Source organism: Rhinolophus sinicus, linkage group LG11 (assembly GCF_036562045.2).
Source record: "Rhinolophus sinicus isolate RSC01 linkage group LG11, ASM3656204v1, whole genome shotgun sequence".
Taxonomy (NCBI): Eukaryota; Metazoa; Chordata; class Mammalia; order Chiroptera; family Rhinolophidae; genus Rhinolophus; species Rhinolophus sinicus.
Window position 1 is genome coordinate 44,301,965 of NC_133760.1, and position 27,303 is coordinate 44,329,267.

General features: G+C 44.0%; 1 long non-coding RNA gene across 4 annotated transcripts in view; it reads right to left on the reverse strand.

Annotated features, from left to right (window-relative positions):
* Nucleotides 1–13,000: 13,000 nt before the first annotated feature.
* The window catches only part of LOC141567516 (uncharacterized), a 188,579-nt gene continuing 174,276 nt past the window's right edge, over nt 13,001–27,303 (reverse strand). For 2 of the 4 annotated variants that reach the window (XR_012490192.1, XR_012490193.1), the window contains exon 4: nt 15,881–16,886. This is a non-coding gene — a long non-coding RNA (uncharacterized LOC141567516). Of the gene's footprint in view, nt 13,383–15,880; nt 16,887–27,044; nt 27,242–27,303 lie in introns of those variants that run through there. The other 2 variants (XR_012490194.1, XR_012490195.1) reach the window with 2 other exon arrangements.

The window sequence follows — 27,303 nt, forward strand, 5'->3', positions numbered from 1 at the left end:
GCTCTGTTGTAAGATTTGGCAATGATACTTGTAAACTGGATAGCACTTAGTTGGCATAAACATAATAATGAGTAATCCTACATATTAATCACCAACAATCCTAGACAATAAAAATAGTTACAGGGGAGGACGGGTGGCTCAGTTGGTTAGAGCGCAAGCTCTGGGCAACGCGGCTGCCAGTTCAATTCCTACATGGGCCAGCGAGCTGCACCCTCCGCAACTAGAATGAAGTCAATGAGCTGCCGCTCAGCTCCCAGGTGGCCAGATGGCTCGGTTGGTTGGAGCGCATCCTCTCAACCACAAGGCTGCTGGTTTGACTCCCGCAAGGGATGGTGGGCTGCACCCCCTGCAACTAGAAACGGCAACTGGACCTGGAGCTGAGCTGCGCCCTCCACAACTAAGATTGAAAGGACAACAACTTGACTTGGAAAAATCCCGGAAGTACACACTGTTTCCCAATAAAGTCCTGTTCCCCTTCCCCAATAAAATCTTTTAAAAAAAGAAAAAGAACAATTACAGTAACGCTCAAAAGAATAATTACAGTAATGCTCAAGGATAAACAGAGACTCAAAAAAGTAGAATGGAAAACAGAAGAGGGAAAAATGAAAGGAAACATCGTAGAATGGGAGAAAGGGATGAAAAGAAGAAGAAATTACTGGAGGGAAAGACTGGAAGGCAAGAACAAAGAAAATCAAATCTCACACTGGATGATTTGTGTGGAGACAGAGTCCCAGAGAGCAGTTTCCAGGCTCTTGGCCTCACGTGGAAAGGTGCTGACTCGGTTAGTAGATGGCTGTCAGCTGTGGCTGATTGACCAACAGCTGTAGCCAGCCAATTAGCCACTGATATAATGCCATGACTACGTTGGTTGGTTGGTTGGTTGGTTGGTTGGTTGGTTGGTTGGTTGGTTGGCAGGCAGAGAAGCAGACAGTGGATTGTGGATCATGTGGATCCTACTTCCTTTGTGTGTCTCGCCCAGCCGCCAGAGAGACTAGGGTGCAGGAAGACCCCTTGTTGGGGTGCTGGCAGATGTTTGCTTCCTGTGTCTCCAACCCAGCCACCAGCATGAATATAGAGGTATGACTCCCCTACCTATGGCTCTGTGGGTGTTCCTTTCTGACCTTACCATGTCCTGCATTCTTATGTGGGGAGCAGGAGCTGAGACCCCACATGACACCCTGCATGACAATTTTTAAGTCTCCATGCAGAAAGCTATTCATAGCCTGAAGCAGCAACTCGTGCCACGGCCCCCATAGGAGAGGTGCCAGCTGCGTGCAGTCAAACCAGGTGACCATCTTGTAAAGGATCAGATAAAAGGATCATGCTCAAGGATTAGAGCACCCACACCTCCCATGAAACCAGTCCCTAAATGCAGCCTCTCAATTCCTCTCTTAGTCAAGAGCCACCAGCTCGCTGAATTCCTGGTCACCATGGGGCTCAGCCTCCCCAGGTAGCCATGCCCCTTGTGACTTTAATGGCGGGGGGGGGGGGGACTACAGAAGGAATTGGAGGAGGGAACGGAAGGACATCCACCAAGGGCAATGGGCAGAGTGGCCCATACTCGGACATTAACATCAAGTTTCCATTTCTGCCTAGCACCTGATGAAAGGAACTTGTTTTCAAACCATATCACCCACAAATGTGGCAAGCAACAGATGAAAGAAATTAGAGCAACTTTCCAAAGTCATGTAAAGTGTGGCCAGCATTGCTCAGGCTCCTGGGTACGAAGCTTCTAGACAAGGCGGAAAGATGGATCAAAGGGAATTTCTTTCTTCAAAGGGAAGGGGGTCCGTGTCGAGATCATTCAGAAGATGGATAACTTTGAGGGAGCGTGGCTGTTGGTTGCTCACCGTCATCCTATCCTCGGTGGCCTTATTGAAAATTCCTGCCCTCCTGCCCTCTGGGCTCACCGTGCCCACATCAGGGCGGGGCAACTTTCTACTAAGAAAATAGAGGTTGCAATGTTTGGCATATTAATTCAGAGCATATGGTCAAAAATATTGTTTGCTATGGCTCGTGGGCTTATGATATTTAATTTAAAATAGATTTTCCTAAATAAAAAAGAGACTTTATACAGATGGCCATTAAAAGCAAAACCGTTGTGCTGCACGGCATTGTTAAAATATAATGTTTTTAAAGCACTTTATAGCACCTTGGCCCTTTGGCAAGAATGGAGGGTTCGGAAAAGATGGAAGCTTGGCACCACGACGACGAGATGGTCCTGATGCAGCTGTCGCGAGCAAGCGCTATCCTGCACGCCATTTTTATCTCTAAAAGCTCAATTTCCCTTCGTATAGAAAATGTCCTTCCTGAACCCTGAAGGTCTATTCAGATCTCAGCGAGTAGGACGCTGGAGATGAAGTGGCTGCAGTGATGGCAGCAAATGGCTGATGATGTCATTTCTCATTAAACCTGAACAGATTGTTTCCACAGCAAACATCTCCCAAGCATGAGGCCAGGTGTTTTCCTATGTTCCATGTCTCCTTTAGTGTTTGTGGGGTTTTCCCTTTTTGCCTCCCTTTTTTCCTTTCTGTTTTGGTCACCTAGGTGAGGTGGAAGACTGCGGCAGAAAGGTGGCCTGATGCTTTAAAGGCCGGGAGGATTGAGGTACAAATGCAATATGGCTGCTTGACGCAGACACTGTGGGCAGCAGTTGCTTCTCTTGGTAAAGAAGCTTACTCCGAGTGGTTACAAAATAAAAATAACTTCTGGTTCACCTCACCAAGGACCCTACCATGAATTCTGTCCATTCCAGCTGGTTTTCTTCAGCCGATTCACTTCACATTTCAGAAGATGGCGGCAGACCCAGTGGGCAGAGCTTACTTGGCCACTTAACCATGAAACACACCACGGAAAATGACAGGGACAAGAACCCCCCAGGCTGACTTACTCCTGCTCAGAGTGAGGACATTCTGAGCAGCCCAGGCCTCCATCTTCTGTCCTCTCCTTGAAACCAGCAACAGACAGTGTTCTTCTCGGGAATATGATCGAGAGAGAATACATACGTCAGAGTCAGATCTGTGGGGTTTGTTTTTATGATGCAATGGCAGTCGCTAAAGACTTTTGTTGGAAAAGCTGATACTTGAGAAATGGTTTCGTGTTAGTTCGGGATAGAAAAGAAAGCTGATAGCAGTTTCTAGATTGTCAGTAATCCTTTCTTATGAGTGGCCCAAGAGAAACAGCCCACTTCCTGATGGAGGCTCAGAGAAATGTCGAGGTACAAAAACAATTGTTCCCAACGCACTGCCGGCTGTCATTAGGAAAGCACCAACCACAGCAAGGTTTGTTTTTCTAGTTCAGTAACCTTTAACAACACTTGTAATCAGTTGGGTTTTAAAATGTGGGGGTGGAGACGATGGGAAAGAGTTACATTACACTCAGCACAGGGCTCCTAGAGAAAAAGGCTCAGTGGTGGACACACCTTTCTGCCCCAGTGGCTTTCTGTGCCTTTGTTCGAAGGGATATAAACAGAGCTTAGGTGAACACATGGAGAGATCCTGCAATCCCATGGGGTAACTTTATAGGGGAAGCTGTCTCTTTTGTCCCGGGAGTGAGGGATTGGGTTTGCAGGCAGCCAGAGGACTGCAACCCTGCATTTCGGGAGTTTTGGGGACAGTTATTTACCTGGTCTGCACCTGGATATCAGTTACTTCAGTGAGCACAAACCTGCCAGGGCTTGAAAGAGTCAGAATATGTACCTGGCAGAATTAACAAAACTAGAAGACACCTTTGCTGAAGTAGGCAAGACCCCGACTGGGGCCTTTGCAATTCAACTCTAGAAAATTCCTCAGAGGGGTTATCAATTAGCACACGCTTTGGTGAGCAGGAAGGTAAATATTGATTTGTCAAGTTCCTATCTCAGGGGCTGTCTTTGAATGAACTCATGGGGATCGACCCCTCTTAACCAGGTACTAAAGCCAAAAACTAAAAGGGGCTAAGGTTCACTTCTTGTTAAAATGACTTTTATTTTCCTGTTTATACAAAGCACTACATGTTCCACATAAATACATTAGGAAATATAGGTAATATAAGTTGGAAACTCAAAAGTATCCCTAAGCTTAGCATCCAGCACTAGCTGCTGTTAACGGTGTATATAGCATTTCAAACTTCAGAAATAAATACACAATTTCTAACAGAAATCAGGGAAGCGTGCACATACTATTTTGTGATCAACTTTTGTCACTTTTGAGTCTTTATTGTGGCCACAATTTGAAATTGATAAATTTGCATGTACCTCACTTTTAATGATGGCTTAGTATCACATGCCAGGGATGAAGCTTGTTTAATCAATCCTTTGTTTTCAGACATTCAGACTGCTCCCAGCTTTGTGTGTGTGTTGTGAACTCCAGTGAACCACCTTCTGGGGAAATAGTTACATTAAAGTGTTACTATTGTTGTTGTTCAAACGGAATAGCTTGGTGAAGCTTTAGAAAATTTCTGAGAACCAAAATCAAGACAAGGAAGCCGTGGCCTTCTAAATATGTCTGAACAGAAGATGTGAATCGAATTTCGTAATAGGTGTGACTGAAATAGTAAAATAGGGAATGTTAAAAGAAATTCTGTGAACATACCAGGCATTTAACCAAATTGTACAGGGCCGCCAATAACCTGTTAGTTGTCTGCCATCTCTAATTTCTAAGCCTGCTATTCTAGGAGCCTCTGTTTTTATAACATATAAATGCATGTGGCGTCTTCCTGGGTTATTTGGACCAAATACTGTAATTCTTTAAGCTCAGCAGGCTGTTTTAGGGATTACAAAAAAACTGGTTCAAATGGTGATACAGAACTGGGGTGGGGGAGGGTGTCGAAATGATAGTGCTGACGGGCAAAATGCTAGGAGAGATCAGGTCTAAAGTTATCCTTAGGGAACTCGAAATATATGATTTGATAAAAATAATCTTAAACTCTGTTTACAACGAGAATGTTTATAACTAGCATGGACAGCAGTTCAGAGAGTCAGCACACAGCCGTGGGTATGGAGGGCAAACGTGTGGCATGACTGTCACCACCTCCTGTCCCAGGCCCGTGTATACTAGGCGTAGTTAGCCATCAGACCGGTCCTCCCTGAGTCCACATCCAGGCCTCTGGTCACCATGACCAACCTACTGGAACTGGCACTTGACGGGATACTTGGTTTTTATCGCCGGCCAAAGAAGGGATGTGTTGAAAGAAGGGGAAGGACTTTGTTAGTAAAGTGAAAAATTGGTGCCTGGACTGACAGAGCCAAGAGACAGCAGAAGCACATTCTGTCGGAAAAGCTGAGGCTCTGGGACAATCCCAAGGACGCCTGTTCTTCTTCATGCAATTTGGAATTATAACCCACAGATTTTCCTGAAGTTTTCCGTTGCAGCCTCCCCATCAGAATTAGGGGGCTCCCAGGAATGACCCTAGTGGCAAATTGCGAGCCCTCATTTTTATGTATGGATCTTTCAATTATTCAACATTTATTAAATGCCTTGTGTCTTAACTTGGTTTCCCCAAGAAAGAGGAACCCGAGACAAGGATTTGTGGGCAGCTAATGTATTATGGGACCTGAGTTCAGGGAACCTCAGTGAGGGACTGGAAAGAGGGGCACGAAAGGAAGAAAAGCTGATAAGAGGCTGTCTCATCAGGATGGTTTCCTCCGTGGGCTTGATTTCCCTAAAAGCCTCTGAGGAGCTTCTAGAATGTTCTTTAGATTTATCTGCTGAGGAACTGAGGAGGGGAGTGCTTATCCATGCCCTCCAACCCCCATAGGTCAAAGACTGTCCTGGGGAATAAGTCTCTGGAACACGCATGGGTGACCAGTGGGTTCCTGCAGGCAGACCTGAAGCAGAAAGCGAGAGCTACACAGTGTGGCCCATGACCAGGGCTCTCACAGCTCTCGCTCCTAGGACACAGGTGGCTACAGTTATGGCTGGAGTAAAATGAAGTCCAGGAGAATGTAAGGGGCTGGCCACAAGAGGTGTCAGATACACCCTCTCTGTACGAGCCCAGGGCAGTCAGTCACCTAGCCTGTCACCCATGATGGCACATCGCCAGGCTTGACTGGTTGCCCTAAGGAAAGAGTAGTGACAGGCTATTTCCTCCTCAGAGAACCTGAGATTGCATGGCTGCGCCACTCCGAGCCCAGCTTTGGCAAATCACCCTCTAAACTTCCCCCATGGGCTGTGATGGAGTTTTAAGTCTCTTCTGTAGACATGGAACAAGAAGAAGGAGCAATGGGATGCTTCAGACATTCACTGCTCTGGACCAGGCGCTAATTCAGAAGGACGAAAGTCAAGGTGCTTCATCCCGGCTGGCCCGGTGGCTCAGGTAGTTGGAGCACCGTGCTCCTAACGCCGTGGTCGCCGGTTCGATTCCCACATGGACCAGTGAGCTGCGCTCTCTACAGCTAAGACTGTGAACAACGGCTCTCCCTGGAGCTGGGCTGCCACGGGCTACCAGGAGTGGCCAAGGGCAGCACTGTGCTGCCATGAGTGCCTGGAGTGGCCAGCAGCCATCGTGAGCTGCTGTATGCTGCCGTGAGCTACTGTATGCTGCTGTGGGCTACCATGTGCTGCCATGAGTGGCCAGTGGCCAGTGTGAGCTGCCGGCGAGAGCTGTTGTGAGCTGCTGTGAGCGGCCGACCGCTGACCAACTGCCCTAGCCAGGGGAGCGCAAGGCTCATAATACCAGCATGGGCCAGGGAGCTGTGTCCTACACAACTAGACTGAGAAACAACAGCTTAAACTGGAGGGAGGGCAGAAAAATAACCCATACCTACAAAAGTTATTCTTTATGGGATTGCAAAAAATATTCTGTGAGGTGATACAGATATCGATAATAGACACAGAAACAGATGTAGATATAGGTGTAGGGACAGAGTCCCAGAGAGCAGTTTCCAGGCTCTCGGCCTCACGTGGAAAGGTGCTGGCTCAGGCAGTAGATGGCCATCAGCTGTGACTAGTTGGCCATTAGCTGTAACCAGTTAGCCGTTAGCCACTGATATAACTGCCATGGCTACCTTGGTTGGTTGGCAGAAAAGCGGACGGTGGGTTGCAGATCATGTAGATCCTACTTCGTGTGTCTCGCCCGGCCGCCAGAGAGACTGGGATACAGGAAGACCCCTTGTTGTGGTACTGATGGATGTTTGCTTCCTGTGTCTCCAACCCGGCCGCCAGCGAGAATGTAAGTGGTGTGACTACCTATGGCTCCGTGGGTGTTCCTTTTTGGCCTCACCGTGTCCTGCATTCTTATGTGGGGAGCGGGAGCTGATACCCCACATGACACCCTGCATGACAATATAGAAATATATTTACACCCTTTTTTCCACTGAACATTAAGTCTTTAAGTTTTTCTCTTATTATAATTTTAAATATGATTTTAAAGGCTGTGCCTTATTATAGTGAATACATAGCTATCTTATTTGTGACTATAGTTTCCAAGTATTTCTTATTCAATCATTAACAAATACAAATTGAGTGCCTAGTATGTACCAGGTTATATTCTAGGCGCTGAGGACAAAGAGGCAACAGGACAGAAAACGTCTCTGCCTTCATGGAATTTACATTCTATGAAGGAAAACACGGAAATAACTTAGGAAGAAAAATTATACATCAAAATGTCAGATGGTACTATCTGCTATGAAGGGAAATAAAGCAAGTAAGGGGAGAGGGAGTGGTTAGGAAAGCAATTTCACATAGAAGTATTAGGAATAACCTCCTAAGTGGCACCTGCGTGATGGGAAGGAACCAGCCTTCGGGGCCAATGGAAGATGAAGTTCATAGGCACAGAGGCCAAAATGAACTTGGCTTATCCCAGGACCAGAAAGTCCACAGTGACTGGAGCCACGTGAAGGAGAAAGGAGGTAAACGGTAACAGATGCCAAGCTACAAGGGCATTGTAGACTGTAAAAAATTTGTGTAGATGGAAAGACATTGAACAGTTTGCAAGTGGAGGAACAACGTCATCGTCTGATTTGGCTTTTCGAAACCCACAAACCCTGGCTACTGAGTGGAGAATTGACAGTTGGAAAGGAATGAACTGACAGTGGGAAGGTCAAGAATAGAAGTGAAGATTGCACTGAGGGGGTGGGGCGATTGTAGCCCGCAAAGGTGGTTTCTTCTAGGGCAGGAGCCTCCAAACGTTTTTCTCTTGTTCACCCCCAAAAGATTTTGAAATATGAGCTCCTTCCCACATTTTTAAGTTGACATCTAAAATTTTTCAACCTAAGTGTAAGCACTTACACAAAATGTGATTTCTGCTTATTGTAAATGTTGACAGTTTAAAACAAAACTGTTATACTCGTATGGCACACTTTTCTACCTTTTAACTCACAGTTTCATTCTGCTTTCCATTACATTTCCCTGGAGATTTTTATCCTAATGTAATAGGACTTAATGTTTGAAAGTATTTTATTGATTATTCTAGCATAATTCTCTGCATCAAAAATATGTGTAAGAATTGAATTTTTTTAATTCCTGTGGTCATAAAATCCCTAACTAGTAATTTCTTTCTGATTGAATTATCGGAAATTCTAACACACAATTGATTACAATAATATGCAATTGATTACAACAACATATACATGTTACTAACAAAACTGATTACAATAACATACGCTATTAATTACTAACACAATTACAACATAAACACATTATAAATGATATTGAATGTGATTAGACATAAGAAACTGAAGTTTATTAGAAATGCATCTCTTCAGGGGGTCAGTGGGCTATTTTTTAAAATTTCGATGTCTTTGACTTATTGCTATGTTACAAGGAACAATACCCATTCTATCCCAATTTTTATTTTTATTGATATGAGTGCTGAGAAAACTTATTCTCAAAAATATGTAAATGAAAATGAAAGGAGTTTCATTGTAGCAGAATGTGTCCTTGGTTTGAACTCCTTCTGAGTTATATGCCAAAACACGACAAGCTAATCTGTCATCAAAATATGTTCTAATGATTTATCAGCTCAGTTATTCTGCCTTCATTTCATTGAGCACCAGGAGCAGGAAACAACCTGACTTAACCAAAGAATGTTGCCCAGTCATTAGATACATTCCTTTTCACTCCTTTCACCAAGGAACCCCAGGGGTGTCCTACCTCAGGGCAAGGTACCATCTCAGGAATGGAAGCTGGGTAAGCTTTTCTGTTGTGGAAGGTGGAGAAGGTAACTGTGGAAGGAAAGGCGTGAGAGCAGCAGTAGCAAGGTTGTAAATCACCTCAGCATCCTTCCCAGGCAGATGCTTTTGGGGAAAGAAAGTAGGGAAATTGGTTGCCTTACACTCATTGTTTCTTGTCCCCCTGAGAAAACCTTCGCGTAACTCTACAGATATGAAGAACCCCAGCTTCGAGCCTACTGGTGTGTGGTTTTCTCAGTGCAAGTGGTGAGAATTACTGGACTTAGAGTGAATCTGAAAGGTTGAGGCTCAGGACTTGCTGATGGAGTGGATACGGCTGTGAACAGAGAGAGCGAGTCCAAGATGGCACCTCAGCGTGTCAGGACGAGCGATGGAATAAGGAAGTTTGATACGCAATAAGAAACAAGCTTTGTGATTTCAGTGGCTGGAGAAATAAATATTATCTCTTATTCAGGCAAAACGTGCTGTAGGTTAGGACTGACTCTGGGATTCAGGGTTTCTCCAAGGCGTGATGCTGTCATGTCAACACATGGCTTCCAAGATTAAGAGACAGACCTCTCTCTCTCTCTTACAACCAGGAGAGGTTGTAACTTTCTTGCCCTGGACGTGACTCAGGTCACTTTTGCTTACAGTCCATCGGCCAGAACAAGTCACCTAGTCCTAAACCAATTGCATAAGAAGCTAGAATGGAGGCCCATGTGAGCATTTGGTGAGTGCTGTCTTGGCCACACTAGCTTCGGGCATGTGACTAGATGAGTGATGTTTCTGATTGGGAAGACAATACTTGTGTAGGTCCATTGCAAACCAGAGCTTTGGGGGAAAGACAATGGTTTTCATCTAGAAAAATAAACAGGCAAAACCAGTGGAAAAAAATATAAAGAATAAAACCAGTGAGAAGGACTTGCCCTACCAGATATTGAAATGTATTACAAATCTAAAATTACAATGGTCAGTTTCAAAAGAATAAGAGAAAACTGTGCAATAGACCTTAGTATATGTTAACTCTTAAGGTATGATGGAAACCAGCCTCACGGAGCACCTATGCCCCTCTTTACACCATTACTAAAATAAATTACAGGTGGATTGAAAGGTTAAGTGGAAAACAAAACAATAACTTCAAAAAATTATTTTGAGGTTATTAAATAATCACCTACATTTTTCTTTTCTCGAAAGAAAAATGTAGGTGATTATTCAATATGGACAAGGAATTCTTGAGCATAAAAGCAATAGAAGAAATCATGAAAGAAAAGACTAATACATCTGAGAATTATTTTTAAATTTTTGTCAGTGAGCTATACAAACAAAATTAAAAGGCAAATGACAAACTGAAACTGATATTTAAATAAATCTCAGACAAAGTGTTAACGACCTTAATGTAAAGAACTCTTGCAATATTGTGATGCCATTAACACACCTATTTTTAGCGGCAAAAGGTAATGTCCGCTAGAAAAACAAATAGCTAAGAAAGACAGTGGCATGCAACTTAAACTAAGCTTTTTGCCCACCAAACTGTCAAATATTTTAGGTGTTATGAGTCAACGTTGGCAAAACTTGAATGAGAATGATGCTGGAAGAAGTGTGAATTGGTAGAAACTTCCTGGAAAGCAATTTGTGATATGTAATCAATACTGAGGTATTGAAATGCTTCTGCCAATGTCCTGTATCTGGTGATTACGTGTACAATAGCCATTTATCTACAAGAGGTGTGTACTTTGCTGTATGTAAATTATAACCTCAATTTAAATTATGCCTCAATTTAAAACGGGGGGGGGGGGGAGAGTTTGTGATATTCACATTCTGCCTAAAATCACAGAAAACTATTCATAGCCTTGAACCCAGTATTTCCATTGCCATGGGTTAGCCTAAAGAAATAATAAAATATATAGCCAAGACTTGTGTGTAAAGATGTTCACTGCAAAATAGGAAAATGGATTTTCAATAATATTTTTGAAAATGGAATTATAAACATCCATTAAACAGCATGCTTTCTAGGAAAATTTTGTTAAAATGAAGTAATTATCACAATGTGATGTTCATTAGTAATCCAGAATAAAAACAACTTTACAGATTATAATTTGGTCCCATTTTAAAATATATTCATATGGAAACGTGTATGTCTAGAAAAGAAAAGGGATAAAAATATGAAAATAATAGTATTTCTGAATGATTTTTATTTTCTTTCTCAGCATTATCCACTTTTAAATAATATTAAATAATTATAATTAATGTTAGTAATATAAATAGAAAAAAAATAAAGGTTATATTTTAAGTGCAGTCACTCTGAAACCATGATACTCAGGCCTTTGGAAGAAATTCAGCCTTTGCCAAATTCACAAAATCATTAAAAGCGTCCGTTCTCTGCCCCAAACTAAACCCATCCTCTAGGCTTTGGTGCAGTGCCCTGGAAAGCGTGGTGGGGTGTAAGTCCTAGATTACCTTCCAGGGCAGCCGTTACCATGACTGCTCAACAGTGAGATTTACTGCAAGGGCTTCTTGAAACTTAACACACACTCTGAAACACTATAGGTGAAGAGAGAACAGAAAAGCTGGCTGGATTTTGTTTGTCTTACAGGAGAAAATTTGTCATTTTGATCAGATCGAAATCACCCATCATCATGGGCAGTTAACTTGCGAGAATATCTTTTTCTGCCTCTGCCTGTAGCCACTCTGATGCCTCCCCTCCGTCTTCCTCTGACCCAAGGTCGCAAGAGAAGACAGAGAAGGCAAACATGGCAGACTTTAAACACTGCCCACCCAACAGCCCGTCTTCACTTTCTTCTTGGCAACACCCTGACTTGATGTGGGGTCCAGCTCTAGGGAATGAAACATGATTGTCCCAAATCCTTATGGCCATTCCATTTCTTCTTGGCAAATATCCTTTCTGCATCCTTCCTTGCAGCTGAAAGTGGACTAATATATGAGAAGTATAGTTTTTCAGGGAAAGCTTTCCTTCTAAGATAAAGACAGAGACTTTTGAGGAAACAGCCTTTTGCCTCTGCCTCACTTTTCCACGAGAAAGCAACCCGATGCTGGGCGCATTTGTAGCCATCTTGGGACCATCGAGAACGTTTAAGAGAATTCCACAGAAACCTCCCCAATGCTTTCACACCAAACCAGCTCTAGAGTTTGTCCATAAATTTCCGAAGCTATTAAGCCTTTGATGGGCACGTTTCTTTGTTTTTTTAACTTGCATCTCGACATAATGAGACTTTAGAGGTGGCCTTGATGTGCTCATGGTCTTGTTCCTAACTTCCCAAATGTGCGATGTGCGGCTATTTGTGACAACTCTAATGGGGTTTTCTAAACATGTTTTGTGTTCTTGCAAACGAACACAGTGAGCGCAGGCCAGTGGTCACCTGTAAGATCAGGCCCACTTCAGTTACAGCTTTCAAATTCAATGATGCTTGAAATCTCCATTATTCCTCCTGTTCCGGTGTTGATGATTTTCAGTCAACTTGCCTGGTGTCCAGGTGTTCTGATTCTGTTCCCTGGATCTACTCTTTGGGAAAACATCTCCCCATGTTGCTTACAAATACTACTGTTTTATTTCCTTAACTCGGTCATAGCTAGCCAGGTTGACAAAGACACCCAGGGAAAATTTACTCTTATCCAAGACATGTCTATCAGTGTCTTACCATGAGCTTGTTAGTGAGAACCTCCCCTAACCCATAAGAGTCATTCTAATAATCCAATAGAATTTTCGGCCAGGTGTTAAAAAAAAATAAAGAAATCTGATGTTCATGCAAAGGACAGCCCCTTCTGTCAATGTGTAAATCCAGCTTGAATTATACCCATAGGATTACAGGCCACACATGCCCAAAAACTTACACGTAATCTTAAGTACAAGTACAAAGGAACTTTCAAAACAATAACCCATCTAGAGATTTTAGTAAAATGTTCCACGTTAACACTTATCCCAGTTACTAGCCAGAGTGACCTAGACTCAAGGTTTCCACTAAACGACAACATGTATCCCACACTCAGACACCGCAAGGAATGCATGAGGGCATACTGCTCTGGATATCAGGATTGGGACCTCTTCCTTTCTGCCACCAAGTCATTCTGACTTTGAGCAAATCCCTTCCCCTCTCTGAGCCTTAATTTTTATTTATTTACTTATTTGACAAAAGGGTGACTGGATCAGATGATCTTGAAACATCTCCTCATACTAGATGTCTCCACTTCCTTCAGATTCTCCTGCATAGGAACGGAGGCAAACAGAAGAAATGTGGCCGCCTTCTGTTAAAAGATGCCCAGTCTCTCACCTGTACACCTGGAAAATAATAATATTTGAAATACCAATGCTTACTGAGAACTTGCTATTTGCCAGGCACTAGACTGAACCTCTTCTGGGTATTATCCCATTGAATCCTCAAAGTATGCAAGTATTATCACTCCCATTTTGCAAATGAGGACACAGGTCCCAAGGGGCCCCATGACTGTGCCAGGATCACATAAGTGAGAAGACAGAGCTTCGATTCCAAAACACAACCTCTTAACCATCACACGACCCTGTATCAGCCATGAAGAGTTTAGATGGCTCAGGCAAACAGTATTTAAAAGCTTCCTTGTAGAGGAGAACAAGACTCAAAAAGACTCAATTTCTGTCTAAAATTAAACATGCATTTCAGTAAAATATTGCGTTTGGTAGTTCTTGGAGGGTGTGTTTTGGGTCCACTGGGAACCTGGCATCTTCTTGATAAAGAGCAGACAAGAGAAAGAATAATCTGTTCAATTTGATCACATGAATCACGTAAGACTTTTCATGGCCTGTTATAATTTGGATGCTCACGAATTGTCACTGAATTCCATAAACATCCCCTGTGCTCAGCACATTGCAGCACAAGGTGATTCGTGTACTACGCCGAGTAAGAACACAGCTGCCCTCTGAGGCTATGGTTTGGCTTTGAAATCTCTGTAATTAACACATTCGCACTCCAGGCACTGGGTATTATTGAGTTCAAAGAAACAAAGATGTATTTCATTTTTTTTCCCTACGGATGATTCATCAATTCCACTCCTCCCGCCTACAGATATCTAAATTTCAGTTTTCTGAGAAGCTACAGAGCATGAACTGGCATCTATGCATTGAGTCAGAGGACAGCAAGTGTTAAACTGTAACACCTCCAGCAGTTTGGTATCAACCCTCTTAACCTGCTTTCCGGTGTAGGCTTCATTAGCGACGCTCTTTGCCCCCAGGCACTAAAAAGAAAGGACCGCGGTAACCTTACACCAGCAGTTCCACTTAAGTGACTACCTGATGCAGAGTTATCTTTCCAGGCTATCCGGTGAAGGGAGTGAAAACATTTGCTTCTGTGTCCCTGGCAAGCTGGTTAACGCTTGTCAAACCTACAGCTCACTGCTGCCTGAGGTTTCTTCCTTGACCTGCATTTGAATTTGCACACTCGTGATAACTAGATAATGCTCAGCTTTGAGTCTGCTGGGCCACAAGACAGCACACACACACACACACACACACACACACACACACACACACTGAAGAGGAAACATTCCACACTGAAATGGCCAAGCAAACTTTCTAGGTGCATCATGGGAATTTGAAATATCATCCCTAACGATCTCCATATAATGAGTTTAGAAACTTCCTCATCAGTGTTTTCTTTATTTGTTCAAGTATTTTAAGTATCCAAACATTCTCTAATGATTTGGTTAAAAGAGCGAGCAGCGTTTTTTTTTTTTTAAATGTATTAAGGTTGCTCCTGGCTAGCTTCCTGAATCTTGACTGACAGGTGCAGCTAATTAGGTTGACTATTCCAGATACACTGTAAAAAATGATATCTTCATTATGAGAGAAAGGGGATGGAAATCAGCAGAAAGTGTTCTCCTCGGGTTTTGCAGAGGGAGTATTTTCAACAGGTGTAGCCTCGACATCTTAAAATTTTGAGGGTCAAAGAGTCCAACTCTTCTAAACCAATTTTTCAACCCAAGATCAAAAGTGACTTTTTAAAAGAGGCACATAAAGGAAAAGAAGAAGAAATTGCTGCAGTTGAGCAATTCCAAGGTCTTGTCAACTCGTACATAAATGAGTTCTGTGTATAATGTCGTGCTCATATGTAACGCTGACCTGAGCTCCTTGCCAGGAAATATCTGTGGCCACCTCTAAACAGGATATGGCCCATCCTGCCTGTGGCTCCGCTGGCTCTGGGCAGCACACAGTGCATTTTTGTCCCTAGGCGGAGACAGTCAAGTGTACCTTTATTTGCTGACTGCAAGTTGACCTTGGATGCCCGGTCAGGTCACCTTCTGATGTGTGATGCTCCCAGAACTCTTCACAGAACAGGCCGCCCTGAGCTTCTCTACTTCTGTAAGCATTTGGGGGTGGGGGCTGTAAGCATTTTGCCATAGAAGCAGCTCTATCCCTAGAGTTAGATTCTCTAGGAGACATGGTGGAAGACAGTGATCTCCCTAAAGCAGCCAGTTAGATCCCAGGAGACCCCATCCAAATTTCCCAAGTTTCTAGTTATTTTTCAACTTTGCCGAATAAAAGAGCCAATTCCAGGTCCATTCATAGGTGTAGGATAAGCAATGCCTCCACCAGCATCACCATCGTTCCAGTCTCCATTCCAAGGAGGCCTCTCTCTATGTCCACCCTAAGTCACTTGCCTTGTTAAGCACAGAGGCAGGAAAGCTGCTTGCCCACTGGTTATCTTCCACCTCACTAGGGGCACACTCGTAAACTGAGCACACACTGCCCTCAGCCAGTTATAGCCACATCTGACCCTCGCTGCCTACTGCACCAGTCCTGATTCTCTTGCTTAAATTTGAAGAGTCTCTGTCATCTGGTCTCAAACTATCTAATCCACGCTATGTCCCCACTGATCACTTATGTGACACCCACTGGTGCTATCTCGCTGCTTTCCTTAATATCCTAAACTTGCCATACTTGTCCCTCCCTCATGCCTTTGTTTACACTGTTTCAAATGACTTCATGTTTCTATCCACAGATAATAGTTTATCGAGCGCCAGGTATGTGCCAAGTACTGTGCTGGCCACCTTACATGTGGTTTATTGTCTTACCTGTGTAATGAATGCCCAAGGAAGTGAAGTGTATTTATTTCTGCTGCACCAAGCAGGAAGCTGTGGTTCAGAGAATGCAGTGAATGGTGATGCTCCCTGTTTTGAGCGGCCTCCCTTTTCAAGGCCAAAGCCCTGATTCTCCTCGCTGCTCACAGCTCACACTTTCACCCCTCTCCAGGGACTCGGAAGGAGCAGCCTTTCCCTCTGGGGGGCAGCCCGCATCCTATGACTTGTTGGTACAGAGCTATGCAAGTCCGGCGCCCTGGCCCTAATTCGGGACATTTCTGAAGGCCCAGCCGCCGTGCAGAGCTCCCCGTGGGGTCAGCGAAGGCCCCGATGTAAGGCTGCACTCCTCTCTCTGTCCAGTCCTGCCTGCCTCACTCCTCACAGGAGTTGTTCCTGCGAGTGCCACCTTCTGCACTAAGGGATAAGCCTCCTGCACACAGAGCCCAGAGTCTATTTCCTGGGGAGACCAACTGGAGAAGGAAGGTGGATTTCTGTGCCCAAAATAAAGACCAAGTTAGGGGTAGATCTGCGATTTGGACACAACTTGGTTTCAAAGTCTGTGTTCTTTTCTCTTTGCTGTTCCTTCTCCCATCCAACGACCTCCCAGGGGTCTTCATGGAGCCGCTGCAGGTATCAGGCCACGTCACCTCTCCCCCAGAGGAAAGTGCAGCTTCTCGGAGAGTGTAAGCGTGTGCATCCGGCACTGGGATGTGTTTATTTGTCCTGTGTTGTCCTAAAAAGAGATGTCAACATTTTAAAAATCGTCATATTTTACTAACATGTACACATTTCCAACTTCTCTTGAAAAATCAGAACAGTCGGTCTGCGAGGCCACACTGTCCCAGGAGCACAATGCCTGCCGTTCAGGAGAGGTGCACCCTTGGATACCCCAGCAATCCCGACACGGAGCCTGGGGACAACTGCCATTCGTCATGCTGCTGGTCCATCTGTTCTCTTTTAATGGAGAAATAGTTCTCTGTGTGTGTCCCTACCAAAGAATTAGAAAAAGAAAAGATGGGCCTGGAAGATATTATATGCGAGGCCTGACAATTAAGTTCGCAAACTTGTGGCAACCATGTTGCTAACCTTTTTTGGTATCAGAGGGATTATTCATTATGACTTTGTACCAACTGGACAAAGAGTTAGCCAAGTTTACTATTTGGAAGTGCTGAAAAGGCTGCATGAAAAAGTTACACGACCTGAACTTTTCGCCAACAATTCATGGCTCTTGCATCACGACAATGCACCAGCTCACACGGCACTGTCTGTGAGGGAGTTTTTAGCCAGTAAACAAATAACTGTATTGGAACACCCTCCCTACTCACCTGATTTGGCCCCCAATGACTTTTTTCTTTACCTGAAGATAAAGGAAATATTGAAAGGAAGACATTTTAATGACATTCAGGACATCAAGGGTAATACGACAGCTCTGATGCCCATTCCAGAAAGAGTTCCAAAATTGCTTTGAAGGGTGGACTAGACACTGGCGTCGGTGCATAGCTTTCCAACGGGAGTACTTCGAAGGTGACTGTAGTGATATTCAGCAATGAGATATGTAGCACTTTTTCTAGAATGAGTTAGTGAACTTAATTGTCAGAGCTCATCTATCTCAAGAAGAAAAATGGTGGACAGCTCTTGGGGGAAGGGGATGAGAGGGAAACTTAATCCTACCTGCTTACTGGGGAACAAAATGGATGAGTTACAAAAATATATCTCATACTGGCCATTTTATTATGTTCCTAGCACCTATGGAAAGTAAAATTGGGAACCCCCCGGTCTATGTACAAGATCAAGGAATGCTATTATCAGTCAGGGGTTGTCCACGGTCTAGCAGAAATAGCCCCTGATTTGGAGTGTAAGGGAGGAGGGGGGTCTAGACCTGCTTCTGCCGTGATGGGTCCTATGGACCAACCCCCAAACCCGCCCAAGTGCAGACACCATGTGAAATGAGTGCAGCACTAGATAATCTTGAAGGTTTTATCCAGCTATAAAACCCAAAGACCTATGATTTATTTGCTTATTGCTCTGTATGATTAAATTTGCCAGCATAATAGACACACAAGGGCCCAGATTATGCCAGATATTTTTTTGTGTCTCTCACAGTGTAAAATGGAAGATAAGCGTTGTATCCACGTGGACTGATTAAATGACTCCTCTCCAGAACTCACAGTTTGAACCTTGTTCACAAAAGGAGAACATAATACAGACCACAGACGTCCATCAAACCAGAAAGGAAAAAGCAAACAAACAGAAATACATCTGAAATGGTGGGAGCTGCATTCTGCATGAAAGAAAAGTAACCGCAGTTCACGAATGGAAGATGTTGTAACAATTCTGGGGAAAAGGAGTCAAAAATGAGCTTTCCCCCAGCATTAAGGTTGCTCATGAACAGAAAAAGCCCTTTGCACGTCTGGAGGGAATTGAAACTCACTACTCTGGAAAATCGATTCATCAGGATGAGAGAAAGTCACAGCTTTCTACTTGAGATCTCCGTCCCACTCTCTGGGCCTCACTTTGTTGCAGAAAGGGATGTGGCATGTCTGAGATTGATATGAATCACCAAGTTGGCTGAGCCTCCACTCCCTCTTTAATTCTTTGCAATTTTCCTGGCATAATTGTTTTAAGAGGATTTTTCCTGAATTATTTCTTCAACCTAATTTCCTTCTTGGTCTAGACCTATGTGCCACACTGCAGACTCTCTGCCATTTTCCTAAACAATGCAGTCACTGGTGGCTAATGAGTTTGGTAACTTTCCTGGGGCCCAAGGAAGTACGGAGGGGTACCAGCTTGCTGTTCCTCTCTCCCCACTCATTTTGGGCTTCAGTGCCTCCCAATAGCCCACGTTCCCACTGATGTCTCTCTCTGGCACACATCTGAGAAGAGTACCTTGGATGCCCTCTTTCAACTGCTTCTCTTTTGGGGAGCAGACCCTCCAAGCTGGCCTGCCCAGAGTTCCCTGCTGCCTGGGGTTCTAGTGAGCAAAAATGTCTCCATCCTGCTACATTTAAATATTTTTTATAAGTCCCAGGGCCCAGCACCCTGGGCATGGCATCTATAGACTTCCTCTGCCTGGCACTTGTATTTGATTCTTATTTTAGAATATTAAAGCTGAATGAAAATGTTAATGACAATTTAGCTTAACCCCCTTTTTTCATAGCTAGGAACAACTGAGGCCCAACAAAATTAAATTCCTCTAGAATTCCTAAATATAAGTCATCTACTTCAAGCACTGTTCAGAAGAAATAGCGCTTTGTTCTGTGTGAAGAACTACCAGCTTTGTTCAGACCCCAACCATAAACAATATAAGTTATGGATGATACAAAGGATTTCCCAAGGTAATCCTTTGGAAAGTACTTGATAATTTTGTCCTACACTCTGATACCAGAATTACTACCCACATAATGTGGAACCCCACTTTATACCATAAGTGTTACGGGACAACACCTTACTGGGGTGATAGATAGACCTGGGGACCCACAAGAACAAAGCAAAGAGGTTTGATACATTGTGGGAAATTCCTAAAACTATAGCGATTTGGGCCTGGATGGGTCAAGGGCAGGGGGATCATGTAGTGTGGGACGCGATGGCTTGCTGGCCAGAGAGGGGAGGGTGCAGGCTTGTATGGCCACCAAGGACTTAGCATTTTGTGTTGTGGGTGGTGGAGTGACCCAGGAGGCCTAAGAAATGAGGAACTTGGTAGTTTGTTGCTCTATAGGAAGGTAGAAGACAATTGTAGAGGGGTAATTCTGGAAGCCAAGAAGACATTTAAGAGGCTCTTCCAAACAAGAAATGATGGCCAGAGGGAGAAGATAAGGGAATGGATGGAGACATATTTAGGACAAAGAATCAACAGGACCTGAGAAGCAACTGGATATAGCCAGTGACTAACAAAAAAGTCAGAGGAAAATTTTATGTGCAAAAAGTCCCTTACTTGCTAATTATCACTCAAATCATACTAGCTGGAGTTCAATTTTTTATATTTAGATTGCAAATCCAACTTTTAATCCCATGCTTTCCACTCCAAATGCTACAGAATACTTTGGCCAAATTTAAACACAAATTAGTAGATGGCGCTCCTATTAATTCTTTAGTTCTCAAGTTAATCACACATAAAATTTTCCAATAGTTTCAAAATCCAAGAGTCGTTAAGGTCTGAGCCTTTCAGAGAATTAATTTTACTGCTGTTTCCTCTTGTTCACAAGGCTAATTTTAAATAAAGCCTTATGGTAGGTCATAAGTTGGCAATAATGCCACGAAAAACATAGATCAATAGCTTGAGGATAAAAGAATCAATACAGGAACAATATTCTAGTTTACAATTTGGGCAAATATCAGTCAGTGCTATTGACAAATTAGCATAGATTAGAGCTCCAAATTCAAATGCGTACATAATCCAGGCCAACGCAAATGAAGTGGAAAAGCTATGTGTGTGTGTGTGTGTGTGTTGTGCGTATGTGTGATGAGGGCTGCAGGAAAATGGGAATACATGTCTACCGGAACGTTCTGGCCTCTCGTTACCACGCAAGAACTCAGGTCCAAGGTTACCAGACACTCGGGTTTTGTAAGGCTAGCTGAAAATTTGGCTACTATTTTTAAAACAAACAAACCATGTCTGAGAGACACATCCAGCCCATGGCCCATCAATCTGCAGACTTTTGCTGTTCAAGGTATGGCCCAGGGACCGGCAACGTCAGCATCACCTGGGAGCTTCTGGAAATACAGAATCTCAAGCTCCATTCTAGATTGGCTCAATCAGAATCTACTTTTTTTTTTTTTTTTTAAGATTTTATTGGGGAAGGGGAAAAGGACTTTATTGGGGAACAGTATGTACTTCCAGGATTTTTTTTTTTTTCCAACTCCAGTTGTCCTTTCAATCTTAGTTGTGGAGGGTGTCGTTCAGCTTCAAGTTGTTGTCCTTTCAGTCTGAGTTGTGGAGGGCGCAGCTCAGCTCCAGGTCCAGTTGCTGTTGCTAGTTGCAGTGGGCCCCTTGCAGGACTCGAGGAATTGAACTGGCAACCTTGTGGTTGAGAGCTCATTGGCTCATGTGGGAATCGAACCAGCAGCCTTCGGAGTTAGGCGCATGGAGCTCTAACCGCCTGAGCCACCGGGCCGGCCCAGAATCTACATTTTTAACAGGTCACTGGTGACTGGTGTCCACAGTCAAGCTTGAGAAGTGCTGGCTTCAATGACCTCATGACCAGAGCCTATACTGAAGAGTTTCTCCCTCTCTCCAGAGCAGACATGCAGAGCGCATTTCTGGCACCACAGGTGAGCATGGGTTGGTGTTTGGAGAAGGAGGAGGCAGAACCCCACTGTAACCGAACCCCTTAGGGTTGACTCCGGAAAAGTGACACAGGATGTCCCCTGAAGTCCTCAGGTCCCTGCTGGCGTGGCTGGTGTGTCTTACATAGGGTCAGGACCAGGTGAAGGCCAGTGAGGCATGTAGGTGCAAAACTTAAGGGGGCACCAAAACACTCTGTAATTAAGATGATGATACAATAATTCCTTAATGCATTATTACAGTAATTATTAATTACTAATAAAATAATGCTTGAATGCAACAACTGTAAACATCAAAATCCATGCCAAAAATGCCCCCATGATGAACAGCACATTAAAAATGTCAGCCTGCCTCTGCCTTGTTCTGCTCTGTTTGTGTTTCTGCCATTTTGAAGATCTCCGTAATCCACTGCCTCCTGCTATTCAGACTTGTCCCTCAAAAGCCTCTGAACAAGACACGTGATTTCAAACCTATGAAAATAAATTCAATGAAAAGTATTTTTGAATTTAGAAAAATGCTCCATTCCAAGTCTAGGACAGTTTAAGATGCTTCGGCCAAACAGACTAAAACACAATGAAATGTATTTACTGGTATCGTCTCTGGCTCAGCCAAGGGTCAGCTGGCTTCCATCCGTTATCCCCATTATTTAAAGGCCACACCAGGAGCTGGGATTGCTATTAAGGAGTGAGACATTGTTTTATTCTTCTGCTTTGGAATTCCAGTAACTTTAGAAGAGGAGATAGGCTGGAAAGGGGGCCTTGGCAAACTGGCAGAGACAAAAATAGCTGGGAGGCTGCCTTTGTGTGTGTTTGTCACAGAACGCCTTCCGTTTCAGGGCTAGAACCTGGAAGTGCCTCGGGGTACAGGAAAGATGAAACTAGAGGTGGGAATGACTGAATGACCATTAGGCGTGTTTCACTTCCTGTCTGGGGAGTAGCAGCTGCAGATAGCAAAATACCAGCTTTTGTCACCGATGCAGGCTGGACCCTGGAGGGAAGAGCTGACAAAGTGAGCCCCAAACCACAGCTCTGGGGGGGCAATTCCTCGGTATCCCCACGACATCTGTGTCTGCACCATCCATGCAGAATGTCCAGGTTTTCCCATTGTTAATTGACTTCCTGAGCAAGCAGGGGGTATGAGTTGGCACATGGTATCAGAGCCAACCTGGACTATTACTAGCAAAGTGATCTTAGCAGTGTTTGCATCATTCCCAGCCTCAGTTTCCTCATCTTTGCAGGACTGTTATGAGACCATGTATGAAATTCTTTACTACGTGACTTAGCATGGAATCTGTACCCTAAGAGGAGACAGCAGCCATCCTTCCTAACCAACCATAAGATTCCAAACAACAAAGGGCCTCTATTTTATCCCTGGCACTCAAGCAGGAACTCACATTTGCATAGTAGATTTATCGTTTCAAAGCACTTTCACTAAACCATGATAGTGCATCCCCACCAATGTTCCAGTGAGTTAAGCAAGGCACGAGTTATCATCACTCTTTTTAAATGTGAAAACCAGAGCAACCGGTAGGAGACAGAGCTTCTGGCTTTGAGTCCACTAATATTTCCACTACGTTGCCCTCTCTACTTGGCAAATAGGGTCTCAATAAATATTTGTTGAATATACGTATCTCAGGGACCCAAACGAGAAGTCCAAACTACAGATGCTCTCATCCTGCAACCAGACAAACACCCTGAGCTGAGTTTTCTCTAATGACAGGTTATTAAGATGATCAAGGTGACAGAGCCTTTCTGTATATATCTTTGAATCGCCCATTGCACCAAGTGTGCAAACTCAGTAACTGGGATTTATTTTACTGGCTGATTGATTTATAAATGATCATCGATATACAGATATGAGATGCTTACATACATTACATGCACGCCCATGTTTTCATGAGTAAATGAAACACAGAATGAGCTTATGTTCCTGTCAACTGCAGTAAAGTGACGCTTAACCCAGAGCACACGGCCTTGCACAGCCACCCACCAGGGCCGTCCCTTTGGGAGGGTTTTGTCCCCAGTTAGCCAGAGTCACCTCCCTTCTGCCTGGGCAGTCAGAGCTCTGGGAGTTCATCTTTCACAAACACTTTACAAATACTGAAGCCATTCTATGGGCAGTGCTGAATTTAAGGAGCTACATATCAGCTTGAATCAGACTGATTACAACTCCTCTGAACCTAATTGGCAAAACCTAACTGCATTCATGTTTCATTAAAAGCAACTTTCATTACACAGGCGGTGCTGTCAGAAAAATAAATTACATCTGCAAGTACTTAGGTATAAAATTTTGCAGATAACTTCCAGTCGTCGGTAATTTTATATTAGAAACTGTTTTTCCAATACATGCTAAAACTTCGCTCATCGTATTAAACACACTTTACCTACCACTCTCGAAATATTTATAGGGTTTGTAATATAAGCTTTTTTTTTTTCCTTCTTTGGAGATTTAGTAAACTGTTTTCTGCCAACTTTATTTTTGGCAGCCTCCTTAGGCCCTTTGGAAACTATAAATTGGTTTGCATTTTATATTCCACTGTTTACTATTCTCCCCCCTTAGTATAGATTCCAATCCATTTTTTAAAAATTAGTGGTAGGTGTTGGCGGCAAAACAAGTGGTTTCTACTTGAAACTACAACAAATGACTCAGATAAGCCTAGAGATGAGGAAAAGGACAAAGAAGACCTGTTTCACTCAACTCTCACTCTGAGTACAACCTTCGAATTCCCTCTATGGAGTGTTTTCATTGACTGTACCTACAGGATTCCCACAAGTTCCCTTTCCTTAATTGTACCCCTATCTGCAACAATGTGATTTGGGGGCATTTGTCACCACCATGGGATTCCAAGTTGGATCTTTGTGTTCCTTCAGCTGCTGCTGCGAGCAACAAACATCGACAAATAGTAGCTTAAGAAAACAGACACTTTTGAGATCCCTTTAGACTTCCAGAAGCATTGCAAGGACAGTACAGAAAGTCCCCACATACTGTCCACCCAGCCTCCTCTAGCACTAGATAACATCTCCCACACCCATCACGCATTTGTCAACTGTGAGAAATCAATGTTGGTACAACACCTTTAATCTATAGACTTCTTTGGGGTTTTCCAAGTTTTCCCACTAAGGCCTTTTTCTGTGCCGGGATTCAGTCCAGGATCCACACTGCATTTAATTGTTGTCTTCTTCATCCCCTCCAATCCGTGACGGCTACTGAGCCTTCCCTTGTCTTTTATGACTTGAAGCCTTTGGAAGAGCACTGGCCGGGTATTTTGTACAGTGGCTCCCATTTGGGTTTGTATGATGCTTGCCCATGATCGGATTCGGCTTACGCTTTCCTGGGAAGATCACACAGGTGAGCTACTGTGCATCAGGGCCCATGACAACGCTCTGCCTTATCACAGGTGATGGCACACTGGACCACAGGGACAAGAGGACAACTGCCAGCTTCCTCCATGGCAAACTTACCATTTTTGCTTTTGCAATTAATAAATATTTATCTTGGGGTTGGGGGGGAGAGATTTCCAGACTATGCAAATATCTTATTTCTCCTTAAATTTTCTCCTTATTTTTCCACTAATTTTAACATCCATCAGTGGAGCCTATCTGCAACCATTCTTCCTGTGGTGTCCTCACGGTAATTTTTCTATTTTCTTTCTTCTTCCTATCTATGAATTGGAATTCTTCTGTAAAGAAGAGTTGTCTTTTCTACCCTGTATCTTTACTTACTCAATAATCTATTTATTAGAATGAACTCAAGGGTATTTATGTAATTTTGTAGGTCATAGCAATCATTCTGTTATTTATTTTGTTGCTTACATTTTTCCCAATGCTTTGCTCACTGGGAAATTTCTCAGGTTGGCCCCTGTGGTCTTTTAACACGTACCTCTTCCTTTTTTTCTAAAAGCTCTTCTTCAGTGTCTGGCACCACACTCTGCTCCAGGCTCATCTTGGATTTCCCCTGCCCCAACCCTGCAGTCAACCACTTTTCCAAGGACCATAAGGCACTAGGAGTCCCCATGGACACGGGGATGTCACTATTTTTATGCCTCCTCGGGAGACAGAGCTAGGAAATGTGCCTCTATGAGTGTACACTGACCCACGTGCACACACATATCTACATTCATTTTTGGATCTACCTCTCAGCCACATACATTTGAGAAATTAGGTGTCTACACTGGTAGCTCACTCTACAGCAGCACCGCAAGGCTTCGTCCAGCCTTCTCCACTTCCTCGTTTGGAAGTTCCTCCTCTGACAAGGAGAAACCTGTTTCTCTTTATCCACAATATATTTACTTATTTATCCAAACCTGCTGTACATCTAACGTGGCTTCAGAATTGCTAACCCTTCCTGGGAAAACTCATTTACTAACTAGAATGCAGTGCCTACCTACCATTCTTTTAGCCTTTTGCCTCACGGTATCCAGTCAGAACACTGTTTTCCAGAGTTACGTAGGTCAGCTCCTTTTTCCCCACTCAGTTCACTGTGGTTGTTCTTCATTTGCATCCATGTTTCATTCATTCGTCACAGGCTGCATTCCAACTTGGGTTCTTCCCACAATCTGGTTGAGTTTTTTCTTAAATTTATATCAAGGAACGTTCTCACTTTGTGGTATACGGTTTTGACAAATGCATGGATTGTGCACCCCCCACTTACAGGACAATCTATCACCCCCCAGATCCCCTCAGGCTGTGCCTTTGTAGCCAGCCCGTGTCCCCACTCCCCGTGCCTGCCAGTCCCTGATCTGCTTTCAGTTTCTGTGATTTTGCTTTCTCTGGAATGTCAGCAAATGGAATCATACAAGATATAGCCTTTGAGGTCTAGCTTCTTCCTTTTAGCAAAATGGGCTTAGACTACATCTATGGTTGTTGTATCGATCCTGAGTTTGTTCCTTTTTCATTCTCCAGTAATATTCCATTGGATGGAGTTACCACACTTTGTTTATCCATTCACTAGCTGAAGCGCACTGGGAGGGTCTCTTATGCAACACATGTTCAGTGGCTTGGTGGTCAGATAACACCCAGTCCATGGTGGACAGCTCGGCTCATGGCTTGGTGGCACGTGGTTGAACTTTCAGTCTCTACCAAGGCCCCACACGAGGCCAGGAGCTGTTTCTCAGAAGGGATGTCTTTATCCACATTGATGGCAGGGTTTTGCTCCAAAAATCCTAAAGGCCTGTGCTATGATTCACCCATAGGGTCTTCCAAGGCCCCAGACAACACCCCTCTCTGCCACTGACACCTCAAGCACCACTCGGTCTGCTGGGTCAGGTGGCCCAGGAGGTAGAGGAGCTCACATGGCAGCCTGGACCGTGTTCTGGGCCCCACTCAAAACCAGCAGCTTTCTGGGTCGCTTGGTGAGTGGGCTGGAGCAACACACCCAGAGGACAAATATGTCGCCTCCCAAATCCCAGGGGCCTCCCAGCGTTGTGCCTCTTCTTGGCTTCAGGAGGAGCCAAATGCAGTAACTGATTACCTTCCAGGAGACATCCTGACACGCCCCCGCGCCACTGCACCCCTAGAAATTTCCCTGGGGCCACAGGCGCCTGAATTTTCTTGAGTGAGCTTCATTTTCTACCCTGTAGCATGCAGTGTCTTACCAGTAAGTCCTGCGTACCTGCTTCTTCTTCCTGCTCTCTAGGTCCAATCAGCATAGTGCCATCGATATAATAGACCAGTGTGACGTCTTGTGGAAGGGAAAGGCGGCCAAGATCTCTGTGAACTAATGATGACACAGGGCTGCAGAGATGATGCACCTTGAGGTAGGACAGTGAAGGTGTACTGCTGGCCTTGATAGCTGGAAGCAAGGCGCTTCTGGCGGGTGTTACAGACAAGGACGGAGAAAAAGGCATTTGCCAGATCAGTAGCTACATATC